This window comes from Mirounga leonina, unplaced genomic scaffold, assembly GCF_011800145.1.
Source record: "Mirounga leonina isolate KUSES-001 unplaced genomic scaffold, KU_Mleo_1.0 Mir_115, whole genome shotgun sequence".
NCBI classification, from domain to species: domain Eukaryota; kingdom Metazoa; phylum Chordata; class Mammalia; order Carnivora; family Phocidae; genus Mirounga; species Mirounga leonina.
The window spans coordinates 63,649,659-63,665,915 of NW_023270268.1; the positions used below are offsets into that span (position 1 = coordinate 63,649,659).

The 16,257-nt window shown below is 42.0% G+C and overlaps 1 protein-coding gene and 1 non-coding gene across 4 annotated transcripts in view; one reads left to right on the top strand and one right to left on the bottom strand.

The window, feature by feature from the left end:
* Positions 1-2,027: 2,027 nt before the first annotated feature.
* Positions 2,028-2,129, bottom strand: LOC118007169. The gene has a single exon (XR_004678302.1). It is a non-coding gene; the product is annotated as a U6 spliceosomal RNA (small nuclear RNA).
* Positions 2,130-8,372: 6,243 nt separating this feature from the next.
* Positions 8,373-16,257, top strand: part of FNDC3B (fibronectin type III domain containing 3B) — a 341,048-nt gene continuing 333,163 nt past the window's right edge. For 2 of the 3 annotated variants that reach the window (XM_034999034.1, XM_034999006.1), the window contains exon 1: positions 8,373-8,549. The gene's annotated coding sequence lies outside the window, so the exon portion shown is untranslated. Of the gene's footprint in view, positions 9,457-16,257 lie in introns of all 3 variants that reach the window. The other variant, XM_034999012.1, reaches the window with a different exon arrangement.

The window sequence follows — 16,257 nt, forward strand, 5'->3', positions numbered from 1 at the left end:
ATGCTCTCTCTCTCTCTGTATCTCTGTGTCTCGAATGAATAAATAAAAAAATCTTAAAAAAAAAAATAAAAGCAATCACTATATCCCTTTGCCCAAATCACCATGATTAGTTTAAGGACTGACACACAACCTAATTCGAGCCAGTGAGGTGCTAGATTTCATTTATTAGGGATTCTGGGAAAGAAGCACTTCCTTGCTTTCTCTCCAGGCCTACTGGAAAAGACTCTGTCTTCTGGAGGATGTGATATGAAGTATGAGGTCTAGAACTACGGCACACATTTTGCTGCCAGGAGGAAACCAGCTAAAGAGCAAAGTTAATATTATCTCTCATTCCCTTTATCACAGACTTTGGTATTTTAGTACTAAATCATATCATTAGAAAATGGGCATAGTTATTTATCAATATTATAATAGGATAATACCAAATATTGTCATTAGAACTCATGGCTGGATTTAAAGATTTTATTAGATTTAAATCCTAGAAATGCCACTGTCAAGGTGTATGATGTAAGGAAAATTCCTTAAATTTCCCATGCCTCTGATTTCTCACCTATGAAATGGGAATAATAAAAGTATTTATTTGTTGTAGAGATTTTCACTTCTGGGGAAGCAGTGGACAAAGCTAATATGGAAAATCCACCACAAACAGTGAGAAATACTGGATAAAATACAATAACAGCAGTGAAGTCTAATGCATATTTGAGTTTGGAAAAAAAGTTCTTCTGTGTCATGATTGAAAAGTGTCTTACTCTGATAAAGCTTAATTCAGATAGTATCTTCTTCAAAGGTTTAAAGTGTACAAGTCAGTGGTTTTTAATCTATTCACAGAGTTGTGCATAGTTGTGCATAATTAATTTTAGAGCATTCTCATTACCCCCAAAAGAAACTCACCCCTTTAGCTCTCTGAACCCTGCCAGCCTTAGACAACCACTAATCTACTTTCTGTCTCTATATTTGCCTATTCTCGACATTTTATATAAATGGAATCATACAACATATGGCTTATGTAACTGGCTTCTTTCACTTAGCATAATACTTTTAAGGCTTATTGATATAATAGCCATGTATATCAGTACATTGTTTCTTTTTTATTGCCAAATAATATCCCATTGTTTGGATATACCACATTTTATTTATCACTTCATCAGTTGACTGACATCTGAATTCTTTCCACATTTTTGTTATTATGAAGAATGCTTTTTTTTTTTTTTTAAAGATTTTATTTATTTATTTGAGAGAGAGAGAACACATGAGAGGGGATAGGGTCAGAGGACGAAGCAGACTCCCTGCCGAGCAGGGAGCCCGATGCGGGACTCGATCCCGGGACTCCAGGATCATGACCTGAGCCGAAGGCAGTCGCTTAACCAACTGAGCCACCCAGGCGCCCCTATGAAGAATGCTTCTATGAACATTTTCCAACTTAGCTATGCCTCAGTACCCAGACATTTCGTCAAACACCAGTCAAGATGTCATTGTGAAGGTATTTTTCAGATGATTTAACATTTAAATCAATAGACTTTGAGCAAAACAGATTATTCTTTATAATATGGATGGGCCATATCCAATCAGTTGAAGGCCTTAAAGGAAAAATGGCTGACATATCCAAAGGAAGAGTCTGCCTTCACATTGCTTTCAGAGTCAAGCTGCAACATCAACTCTTTCCTGGGTCTCTTACCTGCTGCCCTCATACTCACAGGAGCCAATTTCTTAAAATAAATCTCTTTTTTTCTCTCTCAATCTTTTGCTGTCACTTAGGTTACAGATTCTTTAAGGAGAGGTTGTTTAAACTTATTCAATCTTCTTTGGAATAATTATCATAAAGCTGGACATAAAATGTTGTTAATCTATGAAAAGTAAGTGAAAGTATGTTAATGTATCCTAATAAGCATAAACAATGTATTTGTTGATCCATCATTATAAGCTATGGAATTAAAAAACGATTACAGTTAGTTTCATTTGTATTAGTAGTATTTTGGTTCAGGAGCTTTTAAAATTGTTATGTATGTATGTATTTATTTATTTATTTATTTATTATGGAATGCTTCACAGATTTGTCTGTCATCCTTGTGCAGGGGCCATGCTAATCTCTATCGTTCCAATTTTAGTATCTGTGCTGCTAAAGTGAGTGCCTGGTTAAGGAATTTTAAACCTGTTTCATTCTAAACCTAATATTTTCTTTCTTTCAATGTAGTTTGAATTGGTTTCCTGTCACTTGAAGCTAAAGAGTTCTAAATAATATACCTACCTCCCATAAGGATAGAACAGCATATAATAAAACAGACATAAGATAGGTTCATTAAAATAAGGATTAAATGAATATGAAGTATGTAATAAAACGGGAGGAAGAATGGTCTTACCAGAAATTCCAGGCTAAGGATAATTGCTGTAATTGAGAACAAAATTTATCTTGACTTTCTTAGCAACGAAGGAAAAAAGGAAACTCAATAAATTACCTTATTCTCATTGTCAAATAAAGGAAGCCTATTTCTTTATCAAGATAATGGAATATTATTCAACCATCAGAAATAAGGAAATCTTGCTGTTTGAGACAACATGGATGAACCTTGAGGGCATTATGTTAAGTGAAATAAGTCAGACAGAGAAAGACAAATACTGTGTGATATCATTTGTATGCGGAATCTAAAAAAGCCCAATTCATGGAAACAAGAGATTGTGATTTATAGACCATAAGGTATTGGGAGCCAAGGAACAGAGGTTTGGTGACCAGTAAAACAGAGTTTGTTCAGGGAGAGGAAGTGAGTCTGTGTGCTGGCCTTATGGGGTAACTGGGGTGGACTGTCCAAATTCTACCAACAGCAGGAGGCTCAGCACAGAGGCAGGTACAATATGAGCTGCCCTGGTTGGGTGAACAAGTTACTGAAGCCAGCTGAAGAACCTGCTCATAAATTCACAGGAAACTTCTAGAAAGAACTGGAAGTGGGGCGCCTGGGTAGCTCAGTCATTAAGCATCTGCCTTCGGCTCGGGTCATGATCCTAGGGTCCTGGGACTGAGCCCCGCATTGGGCTCCCTGCTCCGCGGGAAGCCTGCTTCTCCCTCTCCCACTCCCCCTGCTTGTGTTCCCTCTCTGTCAAATAAATAAATAAAATCTTAAAAAAAAAAAAAAAAAGAACTGGAAGAGCATAAGGGGACTGAGAAAACTTACAATAATGGTGTCTGCCAGAATCAGAGAAAGGGTGTTTATTAATGTTGATGTGATCAAAATGTAACCCCTCGCCAGTGAGGTCTGAGACACAGAGATTACACATAATATACCACAGGGTATGTTTCCAAGAACTAAAAGAAATACTGCAGTAACTACATAAAAGACTAGAAATGATTTCAAATATAATATCCTGCCCTTCAAAAACAGAATGGGCACAGTTGCCTTTGTAGTAAGTTTAGTCTGTTTTCAACTCATTGCTTTCTGGTCAAATTTCAGAATCTTTCCTTGATCAAAACGGTTTGTATCTTAAGCGTGTAGCTAAGCTAAAGACACTTTTTTTTTTTTTTACTTCCTTTCTCTGTGAAAGACATATTATATTGATCTGTATCTATATCTGTCTCTACAGGCGTTTCTATTCAGGGCAAATTTTGAATTTGTTTGGGGAAGACAGTATTTAGCATAGTCGTTACGAAGAGACTCAGGTATCATACAAAGCTCTCGATCTCTTAGGAAGAGAAAGTGACCATAGGAGTAAATCAGGTGTGAGAGTGGGCAAGAGTGGTAACAATGACTATGAAGAAAATCAGACCAACCTGCTCCTCTGTGGTGCTGTAGTTCAGGTAAGTCAGGGGGATGGACAGATCCATAGCTTTTTTAAAAACATTGCTTCAAATTTGCCTCCATTTGCGGAAAAATTACTAGTGGTAGTCCTTGGCCTTGTTTTGTTTTCCGTTTTTATTAGTGACTTGGATGGCAACATGGAAAGCATGCTCGTCATACTTATCAATGTCACGAAGCTAGCATAGGTCGTTTGGTGACAGACTCAATGTCCAGGAAGTTCCTGGTAGGCTGGAATGTGAGAAAAAATACCTACAAATAAAATTTAATGGAATTAAATAGTCAACCAATTAACATTAATTAAAATCAAGTAAGATGAAATCAATTGCATTCCTAATACACCCAGCTTGACCACTTTTCATGGAAGAGGAAACATAATTTAGTAGGATGAGGAGACAGCTAAGGAAATCAGTACCATATGACCTTGTAATGACACGGCGTTTTGTCCAAAGTGAAGCTGTAAAGGGTACCACTCTGGGCTTGTGTTCCGATGCTGCCTGAAGCATGAACAGCATACGGATACCCACCTTTCAGAGATGTTGAACAAGTAGGCCCCCAGACGTGGCAGAAGACGAGGACGGAGAGAGATCTGGAAGCCATGTGATGAGATGAGGATTCAGCTTATCCGAGATGTTTATCAGGGAAAAGAGAGTCTTCAGGGAGCATGTGACCAGGATGGTCGTTGGTTCATTGGCAGGGAAGTCATGTAGAAGGCCACTGTTATTATTTTGTCTGCCTCCAGAGGGCAGAAACAGGACCACTGGGGGAAAGTTGCAAGGAGGCAGGTGTCTGAAGACTTGGTATAGATCTGGAGTTGCTGATAAAAGGCTGTCTCCGCAAGAAACATTTCCCTCTTCCTGGTGGTGTTGGGGCTGGGCTGGGTGCTTAGCTGTCATGGACACGGGAACAAAGATTGTGCTTTGCGAGGACGAGCAGGCTGAAAACCTTTTGCTCCCTATCAACCCTGTGATTTGCTGAGCCCTGGCTGTCATACAGCTTCTACCTGCATAATTTCTGATAACTGTGGGACGGATATTCTTGTTTGAAATGACTTTAAAAAATTATATATATATATATATATAATTATATATATTGAACTACAATTTGCCCTTGTCTTGCCTTGAACAATAGTGAAGAAGGGGAAGCTACTACCCTGACTGGTTGCATTGTTCTGGAGAAGTGGGTTTGACTACAGTTGCAGCGCTGCTCTTAGATTGTGTTGTTGACTGAGCTGGCTGTCCTTTCCTCTAGTTAGTACTCTAGTAAATTCTGAACCCTCTTCAAAACAGGATTAATTGGCTTTTTGTCAATATTCATATTGAAACTGGTATCAGATCTGGCTCAGGACATCAGAACAAGAAGTAAATGCAAAGAGTTAATGCCCTCTATCTAAGGTCAAGATTGGGTTTCAAGATTAGAGGCAAGACTGAGCCTGCCTGCGAGAATCTAGCAACCCTAGTTATGGGCAAAGAAAGGAAGGAAGGATATTGAGACTGAGAACCTGGCTAGGTCTTCTAGATACTATGTATTACTGGCTGTAGTGATCTCTGAGAAGTTCGAATTTGAACATTTTAGACTTAGAGAAGTATTCAGAGGTTTAATGGTTTGAGATTTTTTTTAGTGCTAGTTTTAAAACTCATGCTTTCTGATATGTTAAAGTTGCGTTTCTTTTGTTATAAGGTATTTGAAATCAGGAAGTATCACTTTGAATCATTTTTTTTTTTTTTTTAATACACTCAGCCTACATTGATTGCCTGGACAATAGGAAAGGCTTACAAGTCTAGATTTTGTTACACGTCATAACTTCCAGGCATCTTCATTTGGATGTTAATTTTTGTATTTGAGCAAATCCTAAACTGCTTTTGGAGCAACATTATGAGTATGGTTCCACAATTTAGGACCTCGGGTGGCAGGTGGTTTGGGTTGTTAAGACCGTATGGTGAGACTCATTGCCTCATATGGAGGCCCTCCTTCCCGTTTGCAGACCATCACCCTGGCTTAAGTCTATCATCTCCCACCCAGGCTGGGTTCAGGGCATGCCTTTCTGATGAGAGGCCTTGTTCTACATCCTGCTTCCAGAATAGTCAGCTTTGAAACCTACTTCAATCACTCCATGCCTCTATAATCTCTTTGTATTAAAATTTAAATCCTTCAACGTGTAGTTGAGAGCCCTCTCAAAGGTCCCATCTTTTTCCTTGAAGTTTCTAATTTCTGTTCTCTCAAATCCCTCCAGGAAAGACATCTTCATTCATTCATTCAAAGAGGAACCACTATTTATTTACACCTGAGTATCAGGTGTTTGAGACTTTTTAATTCTCAGGACCTGAACAGAAGGCAATATCACCATTTAACAAATAAATGTTTATTTAAATGTTTACTTAACAGAGGACTCAGGGAACTTTAATAACTTGCCCAACATCACTGGCTTTGTCTGATGATAATTTCCATACTCTTTACGCTACACCATGCTTCCTCTCATTTTGCAAACATTTATCGTGGTTTCTGTGCTGGGCCAAAACTGGTGTAAGGTGTTAGGATAAGAAGATGAATGAAACACTGAGATCATATATATGAACATACATGTAAAATTTTAAGGCACTTTTGTATACGTTGATTCTTCTTCACTAGAACAAAATCAGTCTAGTGGAAGAAGTAGGCAGAAATAACTGAGATCTGGAGGGGAAACAGGAGTGTGCAAAGAGAAATAAGATTCAAGCATTTGCTGATTTAGGACCAAAAAAAAAGGGGGGGCGGATATTGAGAAATCGCTCCTTTCTTTTTGGAATTTAAATTTGATTTTGGAGCTGTGTGGGATAATAGTGAATGCAGGCAAATAGGGCCCTCCGTCCTAACGGGCTTCTTTCACCAAATCTTTCCACAGGGGAGAAGCCATCTTTCTAAAACATGGTTCCAGTCCTGGGTGACAGTCCTGCCTGGGGAGGGGGAAAAAAGGAAAAGCAGTGGTTCCCCAGCTCCCACCTCAGCTTCTCCAGCTTCCCTCAGAGCCATGCCCTCCAGCCCAGCTGAACTCTCATGACTTCAAAGCACATCTCTGTCCTTGTGTACATGGTTCCACTCTGTCTGGAGCCTTATGTCTTCCTCTTCTCTATCCTAAGATAATTTCCTCGTCTTTGAGCTCCAGCTAAAATCACTCTCTCCTTCCCCACAGTCTCATAGCTCTTTTCCCCAGAAGCTCATCATTCTTTTCAGCTCTTCTCACATTGCTCTGAAGCTACCGTTCACGCCCTCCACTTGATTGGGTCTTGTTCATTTTTGTATCCCCAGCATCCACCTAGCATTGTGCTTTGAATAAAGTACCCCTTACATATGTTTGTTGAATAAATTAATTGAAAGTATGTGGACTAATCCAAATGAGTAGATAAATTGGCAAACTTCAGAGGGCAGAAGGTTAGATTCAAGTGTAGAAGGACAGGCTTGGCAAAGGAGGTAAACGCAGGCAAGAGAAATTGAGAAGACTCAGGTTAGTTGCTTGCCCTGAAAGTTCAGTTCTCTGCCAGGTTCAAGAAAACTCATTATTAACATGAAATCTGGACACATCTTTCTTTCTTCTCCTTCTCCTCGTCACGCACCCCCTCCTTTCTTCAACAGGCAATTCTGATGCTAGTTCCATCTCCCTACATGTCTGAGCTAAGATCTGAGTGCTATAACAGCTCTTAAGCATTTTTCATCTCAGTATTCTTGTATGTTTTTCTGGCTTTAATACAGTACTATGTACAATCACTTTATCTGATAGATGATTGTTCTTTTTAGGTCAATGAAAGTAATGCATTGCCTCTGGTCACTACTGAGTACTGCTTTGTGACCAATAGTTGATGCTGAATGTAATTATTTAGGATACCTGGGGAGCTAAGGAGAGAAGGGGCCTTTGTGGGAGAACTTCTCTGCCTTCTTGCCTCCGGGATAATTGGAGGGGTGGGATGGGAGGCAGCCCATTAACCATTTTGAGCCCCTACAACAGGAATGCATTACGTTTAATCAATATAAGCCTAACAGTTATCTAATGAGTCACATTATGCACGATGCTATGTTTGACAGTACAGAAATACAGATACGAGTACGGATCAGTTTCTGCCCCTCTGAGTGCATATTGGGTACCGAAAGGGGGAAATAGACATTTTGACTTTGGTGTCATAAAAATCTGTTCACGCTATGTTAGTTGTATGAACAAGTGCTGTGGGAAATAGACAAGCGAGTGACAAAATAGCTCACAAGGTTGTGGGGATTTAAAAAAGTTAGCTGTGTAAATGAAAAAACATCATAGTCTTAGCTCTGATTATTACTCAGCAAACACTGCATTTATATTGGTGTTTGGCGATCTTTTGCAGAACGCACAGCCCTCGTTTTTTAGGAGCTGCTGGTTCCCCTAAGCCTCAGACTTCTTTAGTCTGGCTGAATCAAAAAGAGTTTCTCCTCAGCTGTGCAGGCCTGGGAGCAAAGGAGGCTCCCACAGCCCTGCGAATCTGAGATTTTTTTTTCGGCGGCGGCTTTACTCTGCAGTTTACGGCAGTGGGCGGGCCCCAAATCCCCATGTGGTCCCGACATCATTGACATGGCGGAATCCCCCATCAAACCCTCCTGGTAGTTATTTGAGCGGCGGCGGCGGCCGGAGGAGGAGGAGAGCGGCGGCGGCGGCGGCGGCGGGAGCAGCGAAGGGGGCAGCGGGGATCCTCGGGGCTGCCGGCTGAGAAGGCGTGGGCACCCCGGTGTGTGGCGCGCCCGGAGCCCCGCGTTTCAGCCCGAGGGAAGGTAAGGCGTGCAGGATCGGGAGACTGGAGGGGACTGGGACTCCGCGCCTCGGCCGCCGGGTCCCGCGCGCTAGAAAGCCCCGGCCGGACGCCGAGTCCGCTGGAGCGCGATCCTGTCCCGGAGCGCTCCCGGCGCGCCGGGCTTCCCGGGAAAACTTGGCGCCAGACTCCTGGGGCACCCCGCGCTCGCCTGGGCACCCCGGGAACACGGGGCCCGGGAAGGGGCTGGCCTCCAATTTGGGGCCGCATCTTGCTGGGCTCGGGTCCCCCGCCCGTCCGCCCAGCTTGCCTGGGCTTGGAGGAGGGAAAGAAGCGGGTAGGTTCTTCTTGATGAAAAAAAACCTGGGCAGTGGCTCCCGGGCTCTCCCTCCCCCTCTCGTCCTCCCCATCCTTCCCAGCAGATTCTGTCCGAGGAATCCGCTCCCCCTCCCGGAATCTCCGCGGCAGGAACGCTGCCCGGGAGGGGGAGGGCGGGCGGAGAGGCCGAGGAATCTTCGACGTGTCACTTTCAGAGGCTGTAGATTTCCATATGGTGGAGGGAGGAGGGCCGGCGTGCGAAGTGGGGCTGGAAGTTGGGGCCGCCTCTGCGCGCCGGGCGGGGGCGGGCCGGGACCCCGCGCCCCGGGATGCTCGCGGGGAGGGTCCGGGCCCGCAGCCCCAGGAGCCGTGCCGGCCCCCTGCCCCCGGCCGGGCCTCTCCAGGACACTCCCCGCCTCGCCGCTGGCCACCTCCGTGCGCGCCACGTCCTCCCTCTCCGTCCTGCCCCCCGGGCTCCCCCCCCCGGGCTGGGGGCGGTAACCGGCGGCCCCGGCCGGACTCGGCGAGCCCAGCGGCTGGAAGATCGGGCGGGGGAGCGGGGCGCGGCGGGAAGGAGCGGGCGACCCGGTGTGTGGGCCAGCGGAGCTCCGGTCAGTCGGTCACCCCGAGGGGCGCCCGGGCCGGGGGTGGGGCGGGCGGCGGAATCCGCTCCCGGAGGCGGCCGGGAGGGGCCGCGCGTACCGTCTGGTGCCCGCGGCGGGGCGGGGGCCGACCGGCGTGGGAAGGCCCTGTCACCCTGGGAGGAAAGTGGGGCCTCGGGCTGTGCCCGCGAACTTTCCCAAAGGTCCGGGTCCGGGCGCCCCGTGGGAGCCCAAGCGCCAGGGCCCGGTGTCCCGGGAGACGGGGCTGGGCCGCCTGGCGGCGCCGTTGGCGGGGAGGCTTCCAGGAGTGCGCGATTGGAGTTGGAGCTTTTCGAATCCCAGCTCCCACCATGCCATTCCAGACGAAGGGAAGCAGTGACATACTATCCAGACATTGCCGTTTGCTGACTTCCTTAAAAGTTACAACTCTTTATTTTCTCTTCAGCCTAGCATTTCCTTGAAAAAAAAAAAAAAAGGAATTTGGCCGCGATGGGCCGACGCTGAGGCCCCAAATCCACACGCTTATCTCTCCATCCCTGTCGGTTTCTAGTCTCCCTCCCCTTCTCACACCCAGGCTTAATCATATTTTGGAACGGGAGAGAGCTTTTGTTGGGTGGGCACCCTTTGATTTGCTTGTCCGTTTATTTTTTAATGTGCGGCTAATTTGATTTGAATTTCCTCCAGTTTCCAGGCCCTGCTAGGGAAAACTAAGGGAGAGGAATAAGACACATTTTTTTTTTTTTTTGGAAAAGTGGAGAGAGGTGGGGCATTGGGAAAGGGGAGGCACCGCGGTTGTGGGCAAAGAGTCAGGGAGCAGACAGACCCGGAAGAAAAGGAATCTGCTCTGGAATAACACTTTTTTTTTTTTTTTTTTTTTTTTTTTGGAGGCTGCAGGCCTTGGGCAAAAATGCACCGCTCTGTTCTGATCTCTACTGTCTGAGTTGCTCTTCCACTCTTCAAATTAAAGCTGTGACCCTGGGGTCCTGAACAGGCTGGGGAAGAGGCCTATACCCCAAGGCAGCCAGTGGCCCTGGTTTTGTGCCTTGTGTGGGGGCCCTTGGTTCCCCCTCATTGGAGACAGGCTTTGTAGACCTAGCGTTCAGTCAATTTCCTGGTTCCCAGGGAGCAGCTGTTAACCAGAGTAAAGTCTTTGGGCATGTTTCTGACCCTGCAAGGAGATCTCACCCATGAAGGTGTAATTCTCACTTTGTTTAGACACTTGAGGGTCACCCACAAACTGGGTAAGAATGAGGCATAGCTGGTTAAAAAAAGTCATTAAAAAGTTCTGTTTAAACTCATGTGCTTTTAAAGTGTTCTGGTTTAAATACTAAGAAAGAAAAACTTATCTGTAAAGATAGTGTTCATTTAAAAGAGATGTGAAAAGTGCAAGATACCATCATGGAATAGGGGTTGTAGTGTCTAATTACAGTATATACAATTTCAGAAGGATATTCCCGTAACCTTTTAAGACAGACTTTATAAATAGCCCGCATCAGACTGTGGACTGTTGGAGAGCCAGTATTGTGGGGTTTTTGGAAGAATGCTTGGGATTGGCTAGGAGGCTATAGGAGCCTAGGTAGTAATTTATTCAGTAAGAGATTGTGCCCCTTTTGCTGAACACTTCATTTAACATGGTAGGACTTGATAGTGTCCTTAGACGTTAGCCAGAAGAACTTCTTAAAACTTTGCAGTGTAGGAGAATGAGGCTCAGGGGGGAAAGTGACTTGTCCAGCGTTGCTATCATTGGCTAAAGTCTAATATAGGATTGTATTAATAACTACTCTTTCTTGAATTATCTAATGTGTACTAAGCCCTGTATACCGTGAGTTTTTATATATTATCTCATTAAAATTGTAATAACAGTCTTTAAATTTACGTGATGTTATAGACATTCTACAGACAAGGATGTTGAAGTTCACAGGAATTAAACTAACTTGTGTGAGATCACTTTGCTACCCACAGGGTTTTCTTGGATGGCAGAAATGGCTCCATAGCTCTGCTGTCCAGTACGGTAGCCACAAGGCACGTTAGCTCTTGTACGTTTGAAATGTGGCTAGTGCAACTGAGGAACTCCATCTTACATTTTATTTACCTTTTTAAAAAAATTGTATTTACTTTTAATTATTTTAAACTGCTACTGTGGCTAGTGGTTACCATATTGGAAATCACAATGTAGAACTTTCTGACTCCCAAATATGTTCACTTTTAACTGGATCGTATTGCTTTTTAGATCTAGTTCAGTGTTCTTTCTTCACCAGAAGATGCTTAGATTCAGCCTTCCAGTGGAATTAAATGCGGATTTAGCTATAGCTCGGTTTTGCTTTTATACCTTGACTGGATAAAATAAACACATTTTTTTTTTTTAAATGCTAAAATAACATAGTTTAAATTGATGGACAAAAATGTAAATGACATTTTCTTGTTTGGTTGAAATAATCGTTTATAGGAACTGCTGAAAAGGCAGAGCTCGTTGGTTATTTTAGTGTAATAAAGGAGTGTAAATAGGAGGCAATATGAAAAATCACTGATGGGGGGGTTAAAAAAAATGACCTGCTAATAATCGTGTTTACCTAGTCACTGGGTGATTCTTTCCATATGACTTCGTGTCAGGTAAATAAAAATGTGAAACCATCATTCACTTTTCCTTATGTAGTTGCAGAATTAATCTGAAGAATTAAAATCATTGCTTTACTACCAAAGAATAAATTCAAATATAAAACACTATATTTCATCCATGAATTAGGAAGAATATATTTAAGAGGAAACAAACAGCCAGGAATACTCTTGGTGGCAAATGGTCAAGTAGTTTTCTGATTAGTGAGTCCAATTTATCTTTGTTGTGTTTTAGAATTCATCTGATAGAAGGAATTCAACAACTTTCTTGATTTTGTATGAAATAGTGAAAATTCCAGCTCCTGTTAAAGTAAGCATTTATCTGGATTCTATCTATAAATGTCCAGTAACTGAATACTTTTTGGAGCGGGGGGGGGGGGGCATACTACTTTCAGGAAAAGACAAATGATAAAGTAATCTTATTATTAGGATTTTTAAAGAAGTAACTTCCAGGTTCAGTATAAATATATCTGAATCTGTTGTGTCTTTCATAGTTACTGTACTTCCCAGGATTAATTGCAGTTCATGATCCTGGTACTAGAGCATTATTTGATCCTGAAAGACCTACACTTGTAAATCAGCTTTAAATTGATCTGTATTATTTTAGTGTTAACGTGAATTGCATGGCCTCCAGCTCTCTCAAACTTGTAAATTCAATTACAGGTGAGTCATTAGTTAATGACACTGTTGAGATAGCTGAAACACCCTTTTCATACTCATTCCTGACCCTTGGGAGCATAGTTATTTTCAAGGAACCAGGTTATAAATAGGATTATAGTGTTCTCTCGTGAGTGTGACCAACATAGGAAACACCATTTAACTCATGATACATGGTTCCATTTGTCGAACGTCAAGGCGTTTAATACAAGTAAGAGACTTACTAAAATCTTTTAAAAGACAAAAGATGTTGAAAGATGGGCAAATAATGGGCAAAGATTAGAAATCTTAAATGTCTGGTGAGGGCTGCCTCTGAGCATCAGTTTGAAATCAGAGTATCTACTCTGCCAAGGACTTACTTTACTTTTTAACTGTGTATTTTTTTATAAACTTCTGAACGTCTCTGTTTGGGTTTCCTGATTTTATTATAAAGAGAAAACATCTCATCCATACCTTTTTTTTTTTTTTTTCAAATGGTTGTCCAAGGGATTAATGAGTCAGTGTATTGGAAAGTGTTTGGTAAAGCCTTATGCAAACTCCATTGTCTGTTATATTCCAAAGTTTAAAATAGCTGTTCTGTTACATTACTTAGCACATTTTTAGGGACCTCCAAATTGCACATGGACAGTTTGAAAGATAATTTATTTTCCCCTTTTTGATGAGTAAATAAAGCTTAAAGCTCTAGGTTGCGGTGTTCATTTTCTCTCTTTTCTGATAGAATAGTTGATTTGTGACCGCTCAAAAATTGTACTGTACGTAGGTCATCCCAGCTCCATGTTTGGGGAAGTTTTTCCTTAGATACAGCTTATAGCTGGCTAGCATTGCTGACGTGGACACGACAGTCTGCTTGATTTGGGGTTTTTCTTGAGATAAGGGAGAAAGGGCAGTCTTTTAGAGGAACTTTCAATACTGAATGACAGAGGCAGAAGGCTTTAGTCATTGTATATTAGTAAGCCTATTATTTGAGTTTTCAGTAATTACAGCCGAGAATGGGGGGAAAAGAATATTTTCAGGTAGAGGTAGCTTTGCAGCTTACCTATGTTTCCATTTTAGAAATCATAATTGCCATTTCTTCACATTAACGAGAGTTTATGTGTCCATTAAATGAGAGTTTTTTGTGGTAAGATTTTCAAGCAAACCTTAATTCTCATCGTATGGCTGTTGGGAATACACTTAAGTGCTTGAGGAGAAACTTTATTCTTTAGTTAGAACGCTTTGAATATAGGAATATTCATAGGTGTGTATATATATACTTTTTTGCCTTAAAATATAAAGTATGGTGGGGCCCCTGGGTGGCGCAGTCGGTTAAGCATCTGACTCTTGGTTTCAGCTCAGGTCATCTCAGGAGTCTTGAGATGGAGCCCCACACATGGGGCTCTGTGCTCAGCGAGGAGTCTGCTAAAGTTTTTCTTTCCCTCTCCCTCCGTCCCTTCCCGCACTCTCGCGTGCTTTCTCTCTCTTTAAAATAAATAAATAAATCACTAAAAAATATAAAGTATGGTATGGTGTTACGTGCTTCAAAAGGCGGAAAATACTTGAATCGTTGTGGTTAGACAGAGGCAGGTCTCTGTAGAAGTCAAGCACAGGCTCACTGGGAGGATGACCTGGTGGTAGTTGGGCGCTTAGGAGAGGCTAGTCCCTAGTCATGAGCTTATCTGGAGGGGAGTTGTTTATGGTGCAGTTTAACTGTTTAGGATCAGTCCTTGGGGACCAAAAATATGGGGGGGTGGGCAAGGGGATAGAGGGACAGGAAGTTTTTTAAGCCGCCAAATGTAAATCAGGTAAGGTAGGTAGATCCAGTGGTTAGCCATCTACAAGTGGGGGTATTTCTCATTTTGAAAGTGGATCTATCTTTGAATCTTTCTCTTTTTTGCCCCTGATCAAAAAATCATCCCTTCTTTGAGATATGCAAGTTTAGCATTCTGGTAACTCCTGGATTGTAATTTTCAATGCCCTTGGCTGATGAGATGCCCTTGGCGGTACTCACTATTGTTTCAGGCATTGGCTCCTGATGTTTTGTTTCTTTGATATCTTGACAACTGCTTGTCAGTTTTAAATAACAAGAGGGAGAAGATTTTAGTGAGATGGTATTTAATTTTACTTCATTCACTTGTTTATTGCCCCAGAAAGCATTTATTGAGTTCTATACTAGATTCTTCGTTAATGGAGTATTCTACTCTATTCAGACTTTTTTGGGGCAAATGCAAAGCATTTTTCATTAACTTACAGGGCTATTTTCCTCATGTTTTTGGAATGTGTAGAGAACGGTGTCTGCCACCAAACTCCTAGGGCAGGGTGGTAGCAACTTCAATTCTTTAATCCTTTCTGAAATTTGAGAAATGTTAAAATTGGAGCACTTACAGGCTATGTTTAAAACTTAATTTATATTCGAATTGAAGGCTTCTGATACATCCCGTTTTGACTCTGGAAGATGAAGATTTTTATAAAGGCAACGAATCAGAAAAGTTTCCTTAAACTAAGTATAATACCAACTCATGGTCTTCCATTATGAAAAGCTTTCTGTTGAAATAACTGTCTAGAAAATTGTCTTTATACTTGAGCAAATGTGGTAAATTTGAGAGGTAATTGAAGACTCTAAAATCCCAGGAAATGGCATGATTTAATTTATTCTTAAGGGATTCAGCTTCTCCACAACTGGTGAAAGAGGGGTCTCTATTAAAAATAACTCCATTGTTCTTGATGTAACTAATTAGGAATTTGCAATTATCCAGGCAAGTCTAGGATAAAGTTTGGTTTCCTATTCTATATGAAAAGGTTTTCCGGTAACAGCAGTTTAAATAGATCATAAGAGGGGATATATTTTCCAAATTAGGAGAACAAACTACTTTTAAGCACTTTGGAAAAATCATTTTATTAAAAGCAGTGTAAAACTGCAATAGGGGTTGAAGCTAGTTCTACTGGGGGGCGTTTCATAGAATGCAGGAGCCCTTGGACATTGTTGATTTACTCAATGCTGTCCCATGCTAGGAACAGTTTACTAGCAAAAGTTAGAACTCTATTTTTGTATGCAGGGTAAATCACAACAACAAGCAAGTATCTATTACACCCTACCCTCACCAGTAGACTCCAACTATGCCTGTTTATTTGTTTTGGAGTTTTTCTGTTGACATTTGCTTCGCTACTTGTTAATTTCTTTTATCACCTGTAAGCACTTGATGGCAGATTTCGGTGAGAGCAGGTGTTAAAGGTTTAAGAACATCATTATTACTTTCAGTTGCCCATCTCCCCTGCCTCCGCTGTTTGGGCAAACTTGTGGAAAGCCGTAGGTAGTAGTTAAACAAGCCCATTACGCACCCTCCTCCTCTGCTTTTACTAAAGCAGGACCTTCCTGGGCAGCTGAATGAACTGACCGGTAAGAACAGTAAATTTCTTTAAAATTATTCGTATATTTACATGCAATTACTCAGACAATGAAGTTTTCTAGCATATGACTTTTTAGGGGTCAGATTGACCAGTTTTTACAGTATAAGTTGTATGTGTGGGATATTTAATACATTTTTAGGATATTATGCTTAATTT